This window comes from Sinohyriopsis cumingii, chromosome 12, assembly GCF_028554795.1.
Source record: "Sinohyriopsis cumingii isolate HCF-2022 chromosome 12, ASM2855479v2, whole genome shotgun sequence".
Taxonomy (NCBI): domain Eukaryota; kingdom Metazoa; phylum Mollusca; class Bivalvia; order Unionida; family Unionidae; genus Sinohyriopsis; species Sinohyriopsis cumingii.
In genome coordinates this window covers 25,637,986-25,649,072 of record NC_142972.1, presented here as the reverse complement: position 1 = coordinate 25,649,072, position 11,087 = coordinate 25,637,986, and positions in this window count along the sequence as shown.

The window sequence follows — 11,087 nt, the reverse complement described above, 5'->3', positions numbered from 1 at the left end:
AAGATATCAAGGTTGCAAAGGTTTGTTTTCCTCCAAATTTCATCTGAGTGTTTCAAAGATTAAATATTAAATGAATGAAGAAAGCAAAGTAAAAATGGCTTAACGATAAAAGCCCCCACCCCCATCGGCTCAACCCTTCGTTTTTTTTGTTTTTGTCTTTTTTTAGAATCATGTTCCTTTTACTGTTTCGTGGTTTGTGATTATAGTCTATAGGCAAGTTGTCATGAAGATTAATTTTGCAATCTATCTAGGTCAAAACCATTCGCCTTCGTATGGTATTGCATTTGTTTACATTAGGTATTTCAGTAATCGATATGTATATTCTTAGTGGGTTTCCAAGACGGTGGGAGTGGAGACATTGTTGTGCAATAACTTTAAATGCCCAAAGCGCGTGATTTGCCCTAATATTTAAAGTTTACATTATCGCAAGTAAGCGATCCTTGGAAATTTGTTAATGTGTAATCTTGATAATAAATACAGTATCATCCATTAAAACTTAGGACGAAAGTAAAAGGTATAATTGTCAAATTTCTGCTTGTTTTATAACATTTGGAGTTAAAAATTGGTATGCAAAACGTTTTAAGGTATAATTTTATTCCAATCGTCATGTTGGAAACCAAGGAACCTTACGTGTCTAGTTGACCAGACTCAATATATTGTCTTTTCTATAAAATTGATCAGATATAGTAATTTTAATGATTCTTTTATTTCCTCCAAATATATTTGGGTATTATCAACATATTGAGTTTTTATACTCTTTCCCATTTGCATAAATACCCTTTATTTGGTAATTACTTCCTAACATTTCCCCCAATATATATGACTAGAATAGAAATTAATACGATGATAGGGGATCCATTGGCCATGCAGCACCATTCTGGTTTGGGTTAAACCCGCTATAAAGCCTTTAACCTAGTGAACTGAGTTATTTTTTGGGGTGGGGGTAGAGTAGGGGCATAAGAGTAAAGTTTTCTGTATAAAAACACAAGAAGGTGGCTGAACCGGCCTTGTCGAGCCCTGTAATCCTGTGCAGGAGTTAAGCACTCTAACCAATGAACGACATGATCATTAGCTGTTTAAAGCGAATCGATTGGTACTAAACCAAAACGTTCATGTCGTTTATCCAATTAGATATAATAGCGCAGGTTATATTTCCTTATAAACCTGCCACTTAGAAAGCTTTCATAATCTTGAATATTTGTATTACTTTACTTTATTAAACATCTATTGTGTTTTCTGAGCAAAGTAATTTTATACACAAACACTTAGAAAATTGTTCAAAACATCTTAGTTTTTCAAAGACCTTTTTTGATGGTCGCTCACAGAAAGAAGACTTTCCGGCGGAAATACAAGTGAACTTGGGCATGATTGTGTCGCTAGTTATGAACGAAGCAAACCTTTCTCTGCTGTTTGAGGTCAATAGTCATCTCCATCCGTGTAAATGAGCACATCAACGGATAACAAAAAATAATTTTAGTTGGTAGAGCTAAGATAATGAAATAATATTAACCGTGGGAAACTGTTTGTAAAGCTCATGTACCATAGCCTTCATTAAAGCGTGTGTTTAGTTGTCAATGAAACTACTGTTATTAATTTGTGATTCTTTCTAAAATTAAAGAACTCTTAGGGACTTAATATCGAGCCCCATTCTTTTCATTGATTGAAACACAAATTTGCTTTATATGTTGGCATCGTTTCGTCCTGGATTGATATCTTACTGAGTTCTAATTACGAACCAGTTTGCCGCCCTGCATCAGATTAAATAATGATACTTTGAGATTTGGTGAGGCTTGTAGAATAACATGCTCGAGAAGTTTTGAGTTTTCGGATTTAGTCCCATTGGTGCAGTGCTGTTTCTCAAGAAACAATAATTTTAGTTACTGCAAGAGCTTGTATCACCAGACAGACCCCATCGGAAACAAGGTTATTCCCCTTCAATTGGAACTCTACTGTCCTCTCAGTGCGGCGCATGCACCTCATCTTCCAGATAACATCAATCTGTCACATTGTAATAGTTAGCAGGTGTAAAACGTGAAATACCCTAATTATCCCTATTAGACTCCATAATGTCCCTCATGGCAGTGATGCAACGAACAATCTGGCCTTCCATTAGTTCCTCAAATTTTATTATAATTCTTCTTCTTTTATATGCCTGCGCATTAGTGCAAATTCGATCCACATTTGAACTAGCTGATGTCACTTATTATAGACTATATACATTAAAATGTGAATTCATTTGTCCAACATGTTTTTGTAAGAAGGCGAAGACACCCTGTAGTCCTGTGCATGGGCGTTTGCGTAATGTGACTTGACTTGTCCTACACCATTTAATGAGTCTTTAAACTGTGTGGTATGAGGTGAGATTTTGAAAACTCCGTCATAAAAGTATGTTCATCTTGTCAGGGCAAGGTCATGGCATGAAATCGGGTTGAGAAGTGAATGACCCAAAAGACATTACGAACAATGCGACCTCACTAGTAATTTCGTATGCAAAATAATACTGGTAGGTGTCCTTTGTTGTCATGTTTACGATGTGGGTACAGAGGGAAGCAGAATTCTGGTAGAGGACCTGGTGCGAAAGCCAAGTGGGAGTGGAGGTGGTGACACTATGGTAGACAGCCCCAGATTAAGGATTTGAGGGGCCGGTGTGGTTAAGTTTGGCTGCCCTCATAGCTCCTTAAATGCACCCTGAAGACAGTCTTTAAATTGTCCCTTATAGGTATATAATTGTTATAGCTATATTAGCTTCTTTGAATGACGGCTTATTTACACTCATGCGATTTTACCCACGGCAGCCAGATGGGCATCCGTGACTAGGAGAGGCCTGGGCCACGTGACCCCTGTACCCGTATCCTGCCTAACCTCCACCCCTTTCCAAAACCAAGGCATTTTTTTTACATCAGAAACCGATTTAATATTTCTCTTGGCTTGTTTTTCAACATAATTAACCTAAAAGTTATGGTAAATATATTGTAAATACATGTAGAAAAACAATACTATACTTTTAAGAGTTAACATTTTGAAAACAAATGTCCAAAAATATTTTGTAAGAATGCGAGAGAAAACTCAGAATGTAATAGTGATTTCTAAATGCGTGTGTCGGGTATAAAAATATAATAGCATGACCTCACCTAATGTATATCCACTTAAATGAAGAATAAACACTGAGAGGAACTGACATGAGTGACGTGCGTTTTTGGCAATCATCAGAGTTTTTCATAGCAAGTCTTTAATCAGCTCAGATTTCCGATCCTAATTTATGACTAAGCCAAAGAAAACGACGAAACTCGCCTTATTTGCAGAATATTTATTGTCAATAGCAAACCTAGATAAGACGATTATTTGTAAAGGTGTGTTGGGTATTAGAGGCACTCGATATTAGCTCTATACAGGTTTACCGCGGTTTTCTTTCTGTTTGTACGTACAAAGGTATTTTTTCACTGTACCGGTACGTCAGTTGTTCAGTCAGTAAGGAATGTACGGAAATTACCAAGGAATCTTGCTACGACTTGAATAGTAGTAACATATGTTTTCATTAATTCGTGACAAAATAGTTCAACATTTTTCTTTTCTTAAAAAACGGTTGTACCTGTAAAAAATTAATGATGGATATTACAAATATAATTATATTTATGAAATTCTTAAATCAAATGTTTGACTACGTCTAACTTATGCCAATGCAGTAGCCAAATGGAATGTTGTAAAACATACACAGGCCAAATCCAACATTGTAAAAACTTTCGGATTAAAAATAAATGAAAAAATCACATGCCACGTTTCAGTTATTTATTAGTGTATGTGAATGTGTTAAACATATGTATTCCTTTTTAAGACCGTGACTCATCCTACCATTTTAAAAAGCACAGCTGTTTTCTGTCTGAACTTACCGTAATTTCTCATATCTGAATATTATTTTGTTGTTGTTGAGAAACTGTTTTATATTTATTGTCACGCTGTGATAAATTTCTTGCTCGGGTTTTGGAATCCCACTCAAAATTCCCCTGACTATTATATCAATAGTGTAGATAAAAATCTGCATTATAACTTCCTGATTTTATCAATAGGATCTCCAATATCAGAATATCTTTCACAGCATTAGCTATAGTGTAAGCTTAATTATCCCATTTAATTTCAGCTTTTAGAATGTAACGTATACAACAATTAACATGCACATAGTAAATTCATCTACTACAAGTTAGTTGCTATTTATTTCGGGAGGAAGGGCTGTTATTTTCTTTTGAGGAAAAATTGTTTTTTTCTTTTATCTCAAGATAATTAATATATTTCCCAAATAAAAACATGGATAAAACATTGTGTTATTTTCATATTAATTAGAGCAAGATTTGTTTATGCTAATGACAGTATCCTACCCTAGAATATTGAATTGCAAGTCCCTACTATAATTGTGGCATACCGTGGTACGTATCGCGCAGTACGTTCAGAGTACCCTGGTACAAAAAATGGTTTTTGTAGATGAATGTTGTTGTTGTTGTTGTTGTAGGGTTTAACGCCATTTTTCAGCACATGATAGGCTATACATGGCGGCCAGTATTAATGGTGGAGGAAGAACCCTTGAAATCCGCTGAAAGAACCACCGACCCACGAGAAGCTACTGGCAAGCTTTCTCACATACCCACATTGGATGAATCCGAGACTCGAACCTATGCAGACAGAGGTGAGATGGCAGTGATCCGTAACGGACAGCGCTTTAGACCACTCGGCCACTCGCAGATGAATGTGATTGGCTTTTCAGCTGACGATTACATCTGTTAAAGAACCATCAAGTATCACTGATTTTAACGAGAACCAGTAACAAAATACATCGCCAGCTAGGTGTAAATCAATAACTACGTAATAAGGTGGCCAGACAAAGGCTTACCGGATCTAGTAGATCGAAAGGATAGAACTTATTACTTAACATCTACAAATTAAAAGTTTCATAACTTCAGATGTTTCATACAATTTTAATCAACTTTTGACTATGTTTTTGTGAATCGCCTTTCAATAACATTTGATGTAAACAATATATATATATATATATATATATATATATATATATATATATATATATATATATATATATATATATATATATATATATATATATATACGTGTGTGTGTGTGTGTGAGTGGAGATAACTCATTAAACGATTACACTTTTATGAGGTGTAATCTGTTCAAAGGGTTCACACTTATACAATGTATAAGTATGTTAGTAGTATTAGGGATATTCATTTTTGCTCGCCCACTGAACAGGATATTTTAAAAACAATTAACTCCGTATGCTCCACCAAACAAAAATACTGATTTGAAGACGAACACCATACAGCTTCGAAACAATTTTTAAAAACAAAACCCCACCGTGCTAAGGACAAATTTCGTTTGTTGACTGAGAGTTCTGACTTAGATTATATACCCTTAATTTCACATTTTGGAAAAACAAGCACCATGCGACCCCAACCCCACCACCACAATTTTTAAATAACCGCCACACTATCACGTATCAATAAATTGTCTTCTAACTCATATGCATCATGACTCGGCAGCGAAATACCTTACTAGCTACCACAATGAGACAAAACCAAATTAATAACACAAATAAGCTCAATGCCACAACCAGGACTATTTTTAAAAGAATAAAGCAAACAACTGCACTATAAAAAGAAGGAAAAGTTATCTGGAAGCATCCTAGCCCAGCCCGCCACAATAAAGTTTAGAAAGAAAAGCAATTAAAATTACCAGCAATGAATTTATAGTAGTTACTACACAATGTATTGGGTCCTAAAGCGTTTGAGTTCAATTGCCAATATTTCACATTTTTAAATTTATAACATTGGCCCAAAAATTCAAAACAATAGGTACATAAATTATGGAGTTATGTATTAAATAATAATAATAATAATAATAATAATAATAATAATAATAATAACAACAACAATAATAATAATAATAATGATAATAATAATGATAATAATAATGATAATAATAATAATAATAATAATAATAATAATAATAATAATAATAATTAACACAATAGGCAGTTTACCTTATTATTGTCCAGCAATTCAGTTGAGCACATTCAATCGGCTAACTGGAATTCACCAAATTAACAAAGGAAATAAATAAAATTGAATTGTTTAATTATATGAAAATATAATAAACAGAAAACACCTTCTTTACATGTAGCCCATTACACATTTGTGCTAAATAAATATCAAAAATTGATAATGACGATAAAATGAATTAGTATTGAATAATGTACAATATGAAACTGTGGAATATTATACCGAGTAACCTGGATGTTAACACGAAGATGAGAAACACATAATGGGTATTTAAAAATAATTACAGTAAATTAGAGTTGGTAATATCAACTTATGTTTTTCATACACTTTAACATAAGAAAGCGTTTTCCAGAATGCAAAATACCTTGATAAACAGGCTTTGAATGCAGCAAAAAATGGCCTCAGTCTAAAGCAATTTAAGATAATCTGCAATAATAACATTTCCTGTCACGTGTCAAGGATCTATTAGAAGAAGGAATAGCACCTATGTTATACATTATGTTTCCACTGTAAAAAAAACTGTAAAAGACTTGTCTGAAAATTTAATTTTAAGTGAAAGACTATGGCTCGTGATGAAACTATGGCCATAAGGTTTTTCAGCAAGATATTTCTGATTCACAAGTTATACAAAACTGTACTGATGGTGTAATTTTGTCACCCAGTTATATGAAAATGAGAACAGATAGACTATTCAGCTACAATAACACTTTACAAAAATCATCGGATACATTTCATGTAAAAAAAATAAATGGTGATAATAATACTTATTAGGACAGAATTTTTTAGTAAAAGTAATAAGATTGAAATTTCCCTAGATTGTATTAAAAGTAACTTTTTTTCATTAAATTATATTGAAAGTAATTTTCTATTAAAATATATTGAGATTAAATCCATTTATTTCGGTATTACAATTATATACTATTTAATAAAGATTACGCCCTTATGAGCATCGAAGAAAGCGACAAAACAGGGCCTGGCCACAAGAAAGGAAAGCGCGGACGATGTCTAAGACTGTCGTAGTACAGTCGAGTCGCTCGGGGTTCAGGTCTGCGACAACCACGAACCCATCTTTAACGATGGCGCAAATTCTTTCCGTCTAATTTTGATTTGCTTGATGATGCTCGTCGATTAAACATCAAACATCAAAAGGTTCAGGGGCGTTTTCACGCGTGATAAATTAACAAAACAACCAAATCGAACTGAGACTGTTATCATTAATTTCGATGGAAATTCCGGTCCGAATACTCTCTGGGTTACATATGCTGTTGATCAATGTAGTATTGTTTATTTTGATTGTTGATCCCACCAATGGAATTTTTCGAATATATCAGCGAATCTGCTAGCGTTCCACTCTGGTATTCAACAGTGTCAACACAGACATTAACAGATCCACCTATATGCGGTCGTGAATCGCTCGCGATTCTAAATGTTATATCAAGGTCATGGGGTACTGACAGCCCACCTCCGCATAAAGTCGTGCACTTGTACACTGGCGGTCGTTTTAAACAGGTTATTAGTTTATAATTGTAGATATTTATGGAAGATTTTCTACCGCTGGCGGTAGGGTTATGAAATCTTTGGTATGACTCGGCCAGGGATCGAACCCACGACCTCCCGCATCCGAGGCGGACGCTCGGGATATTTAATTGAAAGGAACCGCAATAACGAATACATCCCAAAGTCGGCGGAAGCGGTTCCGGAATTTACGAAGGCAAAACCGTCGAAGAAAAGCTCAGTAGGACCTATAATGAACATAGACGCGTTGTCGACGAGTTACGTCAACTCTTTTTCAGCTACGTCAATGCATACACCAATGAATACCTGCAACGGCAGATCATTGCAACAGTAGCACATCCAAATAAAGTAAGCGCTCACTTTTATCGTTATCGAGAAATTATTGTAGAATCGGCTATTTTTCTGATTCAACGAGGAGACACATTGTACGCAGAGTAGTTTCTCGATCATAATAAAATCAGGAGCTCCGAGGTAACGTAAGCTACCAGGGATTGACGTCGTGCCTGAGAAACATTGTCAGCAATATCATCGACGAGTATCTTCCAGCGATCATTGAGGCATGGAGAAAAATACCATCTCCGCGGGTTATGCTCAAAAACAATAATTGCATTGATGATTAAGGACGACATATAGCATCGGGCATCGTAAATATCACATTGACGGTATCTGTGAACCTAGTTTGTGATACCGAGTATGACAGTTATCAGACCGATCTTAGAAATCCAAGCAGGCGCAATAAGGACATTTTCTTTACCCGTTTATCCCTGAGGTCCCCCTAGCCATTTGATTGTATCAGTGTCTTTTTATTGCGTTTTTTTTGTTGCTGTCCGCACTAATTTTATTTTGTTCATAACGCAGAATGCTAGCGTTCTGAGCCTTCCCTGTCACTATCGGACCTTTCACGGTGGATGGCTAGCGATCTAACGCAGACTCAGATTCACTAGCATGATCAGAACGTTTCACTGTCCTCCATACATTTTTTTTATCTGTCTTACACACATTCACACAATCATTTTTGTTTCATATTCGCCCGACAACTCCAATCTAATTTTTCTATTGCCGTTACGAGTGGAGCGAATTGGTAAATTTGTGTCTCATCAGTGACATTAGCAAGATACATTCGCCATGCCTCCTGGAGTAATTTGTTGAACCTGTACTCAGAGGGGAGTGTGTAATGTTTAAAAGAATGATTTTTTCAGCAATGAGTTTGTCAGTAAGTTGTATACCCGCATTATGTCATTTTTCAATTGCATAAATAACCGCATTAATATTTTCGTCATTCGTTATATAATAAACATAGTTCTTTAATATAAATGATTGATATGTTAGCACAAAAGGTGATGACCAGGCTAAGATGATGCCTCTTGGCAGTATTTCCCTGAGGGTAGACATATTGCTACCATAAGCTGATGTTGCTCTATTATTATTTACATCCAACAGGCTTCCATACTGATCAGCATTATTTTATGCGTAGACACTACCCGCTTGTGAACCCAAAGATTGTTAAACGACATTGTAACAGGTTCGGAGGACGATCTAGGCAACAGAATCAGGCGTTAAAAATAAGATGTGCAAACACAAGCTTTGTAGGAATTCGTATCCTCATTTTTTGTATAACGGTGTAACACTGACAGACAAAATCAGAACACGTTGGATTTCAAGTAATTCCGACTCCTGGAAGCAGGGGCGTGTCTTGAAGATAATCGAAAATGTGCTGTTGTCTTAAAGGAGTTATCTCCCTTGACTGCAAGCAGTCGGATACACCTTTCGATGTGAGTTACTGAAATTTTATCGTTCTACTGAATATGAAATGTGAAATTTTACCGTTCTACTGAATATTAAATGTGAAATTTTACCGTTCTATTGAACATTAAATGTGAAATTGTACCCATTACCGTTCTACTGAAAATTTAATGTGAAATTTTATCGTTCTACTGAAAATTTAATGTGAAATTTTACCGTTCTATTGAATATTAAATGTGAAATTTTACCGTTCTATTGAACATTAAATGTGAAATTTTACCCATCAAATGTGAAATTTTACCTTTTTACTGAATATTAAATGTGAAATTTTACCGTTCTATTGAACATTAAATGTGAAAATTTACCCATTAAATGTGAAATTTTACCGTTCTACTGAAACTTTAATGTGAAATTTTACCGTTTTACTGAAAATTAAATGTGAAATTTTACCGTTCTACTGAACATTAAATGGCCACTGGTGGAAATTCTATTTCTACCTGTAGATCGCTAGTGATCTGTGGTTAGCTAATACCATTGTTATTTTCGATGACATTAATATTTTGTCCGCACAGAAAAGTATGTACACTGATATCACACTTGGCTAACAAGTCGGTTTATAGTAAGATATTGAAATATCTTGATTATACGCTTGAGTTGGTTATGCCATCCGCGACATGCTGTACGGAATTTGGATGAATATTAAAATATATTCCAGCTGCACATATTGACTGAAATACTCTTTCTTCATCTGTCTGGAGATTTACAGATTTAATTAACAGTTAATACCCCCACCCTCCTGTTTCACAATTTTTTTACAATTCTTGCTCTGGGTAATAGCTTGAAGATTTCATGAACTATTATCATGTATATCGCCGTTGAAGACCATTATTGATCAAGCTGTTAAAGCACTCATAAAAAATCTCTGTGTATAATAACTTTTTTCCCAACAGTGAATATGAGATAACCGGCATTACCAACAGAACCAACCGTTCTTCTTAACCGACGGTTCCTAATCACACCAGCACGCAACTTAATACAGAAGATCTTGATGGTAACATTAACAACCTCGTAGTGTACGACGATGTCATGCTCGACAAACAGACAAATCCGGCCCGGATATTTTCTCTAGGTAGACACAAAAATACCGACATGATCTATGTTACACAGCAATATACTCAGATTCCCAAAGTTATAAGAGATAACTGCAATCTTTTAGTTGTTTGCAATGGCCTTGATATACACGCTGAGAAATATTCATCAGACCTGGTGTTCCTGTGACATGGATATGATTAGATTTAAAAACTTCTTTGCACATGCGCCGAGGGAGCCATATGGGTTTATTACAATCAATCTACATGATCCTCGATCACGATATCGCATTGGCCTCGATAACATTTTTGGTTGAAAGACCTGCCGCCGGCAGCTACTATTATTTTGCTCCTGGTCGAGCACCCGGCTGTAAACAGCGGTGCAGACAATCAACGACATCTACCATCGGTCGTTCCCCTATCATCTACAGCAACAGGGATGCACTGCGCACGGATCTACGGTCTAGCCTCACTGACGCGTTTGAGAACTCGATTTCTCCTTTTCGACCTTGTTTGTCCATTTTTGCCTCGATCTCAAAATGGAATTTCGAAATCGTAGACATAATCGTCTGGCCAGCCTCCCTGTTGCTATTTTACCTTCTCCCTGAAATCTGATGAATTTTATACAAAACAGCCTTGTGATATTATGTATGTTTGAAAATGTATAGTTACTTTT